Genomic DNA, 4,360 nt, shown 5'->3' on the forward strand with positions numbered 1-4,360 from the left:
AGACAGGGTCTCCCTATAGGCCAAGCTGTCCTGGAACTCACTATGTAGACCAGGCTGGCCTTGAACTCACAGAGATCTGCCTGCCTCTGCCTCCTGAGTGGTGGGATTAAAGGCGTGTGCCACCATCCCTGGCTTCTTCTCAATTTTTAATGTATGTGAATGGATATGTGCATGTTCATGTGTATGCAGGTGCACATTGGCATGTAGGTGTGTGTGTGTGTGTGTGTGTGTGTGTGTGTGTATGCCTCAGTGTTATTTTTCAGGCACTATCCATCGTTTGTTTGAGACCTGGTCTTTCAGCAGCCTGGAACACAACAAGTACTGGCTGACCTGTGAACCCCAGAAATTAATCTATCTCCACCTCCCCAGCTCTGAGGTTACAGGAGCACAACACCATGGCCAGATTTTTTAAATATGGGTTTTGGGAATCACGCTCATATTCATATGCTTACCTAGCAATCATTTTACTGACTAAGCAAACCCCTCACCATTTCTTGTTAAGCTAAATATTATATATCCCACGACGATGTGTCTTCAATTTGCACCTGCATCTACTTTCTATTTTGCATCTCTTTTATGACTTTATGATTATTTTAAAATCTCATAGACATGTAATTTATGAATAGTTCTAAAGCAGATTTTAAGATCTTGGAAGGAAAACTATGCCTCTCTATTTTCAAGGTCCCCATCATATTTGTCATAGTGTTCTAACACAGGAAGCACTTGATGAATGTCTGTTACCTAGCTTTCTACAAACCACAGAAATTTTAACTCTTGTCTTCAATAGCTACCAGGCACTCATCACTGTAATTATATCTTACTTCATGGAAATTTCCTTTACAATGAATAAAGAATATTTTTATGGAGTCCAGGATCTCAAAATAAATAAACAGAACAGCAAAGTTGTTGATAGATGACGAAGCTAATGGACGAATCAGGTTGATCAGGAGAAAGCACCAGGACACAGATAAAACCCCAGCAGAATAGAGTTTATTAGCAAAGAAAGCCTCTCTTGGGGCAGATTCCCTTCTGGGTAGGGAAAAAATGTCAGCCCAGGGGTAGTGAGCTGGGGCCTTTTATGGGGGGTGGAGGGTGCAGAAGGTGGGAAGATATATTTTTAAAGGTTGTAGTGGAGAGAGGGAGAGTGGGACTGTTAAAACCCACCCCCTTTTGAGATCAAAGGGAAATGCTGCTGTGCTGGCCAAATGGTGGAGAAAAGTCTGCATTTGACTTCAAAGACCAGGGTGCTTATCTCAGGGGCTTGCAGAACTCGTGAGGCCCTGTTGATGAGGGGGTAGCGCTGCTGTGGACCTGAACCCTAACAGTTATGACTAGTTCTGGGAAGTGCAATGCTTTGTTTTTTGGGATATCTCCAAATGCCTGTGCATTAGAGGCTTAGTCCTCTCCGTGACAGTGATAACATGGTGGACATGTAATAGATAGACCTAATGAAAGGCCCTTAGGTCCATTGGGAACATGCACTCAAAAGGTACTGTAGCATCTGAGTCTCTGACTTCCTGTTGAGATATGGTTATGTGTGGAAGCCACCACATTCATCATGATGTGTCATAGGCAGGAGTATACTCACTAAAACTGGGCTGATACAAATATCATGCCCATGAACCTCCAAATCAAAAGATATCTCTTTTCTTATGAACTTAATCTCTTTCAGGTATTTTGTTATAGTGACAAAAAATGACCACACGGAGGCAATTGGGACTGTTAAAACATGGAAAAAATGGCTCAGGGTACCACCAAGAACATTTATTTTTCCCACAGAATGTTTTCTCATGTAGCAAGTCCACTGAAAATTTGGGAAGAAAAGAAGGTATAAACAAAGAAAGTACAATTTGGCAGAACGCTGTTCACCCATTCCTTCATTTTCTAAACAAGTGTTTATGGAACACTTCTAGGCACATGGTAGTGAACAACCGTCACAATTCCTGCTCTTACATATCCTACATTCTATTTGGAGAATACACATCATAAACACATTGGTGTTTGTTAGTGGTGCTATTCTAAAAGGGGACAAAAGAAGGAAAAAACAGTGACTGATATCAAAGGTTAAGTACCATTTTATGAAGGGAAAGTAGGAAATACTCTGGAATTTCTAGGCACAGGAAAGAATTTTCTGAATAGTACTCTGTAGCTCAAGAATTAAGACTAACAATTGACAAATAGAATCACATGAAACTAAAAAGCTTCTGTACCACAAAGGGCACTGTGCTGGATAGCTTTAGTGTCAACTTGACACACCTGGGTTGAGGGAGCCTCAATCAGGGAATTGCCTCTATTGGACTGGCCTGTGGCCATGTCTGAGGGGCATCTTCTTGATGAGAGATGTGGGAGGGCCCAGACCCTTGTGGGTGGTGCCACCCCTGGGCAGGTGGGCCTGTGTTGCATAAGAAAGCAGGCTGAGCAGGAGCCAAGGGAGCAAGCCTGTAAGCAGTGTTCCTCCATGGCCCGGGCTCCAGCACCTGCCTCCAAGTTCCTGCCCTGAGTTCCTACCTTGGGCTCCCTGATGAACTGCGTGCGACCTGGGAGATGTAAGACAAATAAACCCTTTCCTCCCCAAGTTGGTACTGGTCAGAGTGTTTTGTCACAGCAGTGAAGAAACAAACTAAGACAGGCACCATAATTTGTATAAAGAAGAAGCCTATGTAATAGAAAAAATATCTACCAGCTATATGTTTGGCAGAGTGTTAGTATCTAGAATATACAAAGAAATAAAAGAGTAAACACCAAGAAAACAAAAAAAAATTAAAAATTAGGACAAGGAAAGAAAATGTTCTCAAAAGATGAAACGCAAATGATTGGGAAGTATTTTTTTTAATGTTCAAATTCCTTGGCCATCAGGGAAATGCAAACTAAAACTACTTTGAGATTTCATTTTCAGTCAGAATAGCTAGATTTAAAAAAAAAAAAAAAGACACTAAATGCTCACATGGACCTGGGGAAAGGGGAACACTTACTCACTGCTGGTGAGAGTACAAACTGGTGCAGCCACTATGGAAAATGAGGGTGGAGGTTCATCAAAAAGATAGAGATAAATCACATGATCTAGCTATACCACTATTGGGTATATACCGAAAGGATTCAATATCATACTATAGAGATACTTCCTCATTCCTGTTTACTGCTGCTCTATTCACAATAGCCAGGAAATGGTAACAACTTAGAGGGCCATCAACTGACAAATGAATAATTAAAATGTACATTTACACAATAGGTATTATTCAGCTGTTAAGAAAAATGAAATTTCTGGCAGTCCTATCCTCAGCCCTCTTGGGGTAAGTCTATAGCACAGTCCTCCGCGCCTTGAATCCCCAAGCCACATTCACCCTTCCATCTCCCCCGCTGTTCGCTACTCCCAGTTTGGGACCTGCGCCATTCCTAGTCTTGGGGCCCCAGACACCTGGGGAACCAATACTGCTTCCTGATCCTTCTCACCCAGACCAACTGAGTGCCTTTCTTGGGCCCCAGGAGCACCACTTCTGGTCCTGGCCCCACCCTCACCTCTCTCTGCATCCCGGGACCTGCACCACCAGTTAACTCTCCTAGCCTGCAGTCCTATCCTCAGCCCACTTGGGGTAAGTCTATAGCACAGCCCTCCGTGCCTTGAATCCCCAAGCCACATTCACCCTTCCATCTCCCCCGCTGTTCGCTACTCCCAGTTTGGGACCTGCACCATTCCTAGTCTTGGGGCCCCAGACACCTGGGGAACCAAGACTGCTTCCTGATACTTCTCACCCAGACCAACTGAGTGACTTTCTTAGGCCCCAGGAGCACTGCTTCTGAAACTGGCCCTGCCATCACTTCCCTCTACCTCCCTGGCCCTGCAACACCTGCCAGCCTCTTGCTGGGGCTGACAGCCACTTTCTGGGGCTCCAAGGCTTACCTTACCACTCCCTGATCCTTTGCATCCAGTACAACCCAGCTACTCAATCAACTCCCTGGGAAATCTTGGGGCTTCTTCCCGCCCCATCTGCCTTTGCATCCCTGTGTGGCGCGGCCACAGCCAGGGTCTCAGGTCATTCCAACACCCAAGTTCCTGAGGCCAAAAGCATTCTTAGAAGCTTCTTCTCACCCCAGCTGCCTTTGCATCCCTGCGTGGTGCAGCCAATGCCAGGGTCTCAGGTCAGTCAAACACCCAAGGCCTGAGGCCAAAATCATTCTTAGAAGATTCCAGACCTAAGGAGAAAGCCTGAAAACTTCTGACCCACATTGGAATTGGGCCAACGCGGAATTCCTCAAAACAAAATCAGTCCGACCACGACAATATAAAATCAAAAGAGAGAACCAGAAGCTTAGACAAACCAGCTCTTCATACCCAAAAAGTAAACCACAAAGACACATAAAG

This window comes from Nannospalax galili, unplaced genomic scaffold (genome assembly GCF_000622305.1).
Source record: "Nannospalax galili isolate Female #2095 unplaced genomic scaffold, S.galili_v1.0 scaffold219, whole genome shotgun sequence".
NCBI classification, from domain to species: Eukaryota; Metazoa; Chordata; class Mammalia; order Rodentia; family Spalacidae; genus Nannospalax; species Nannospalax galili.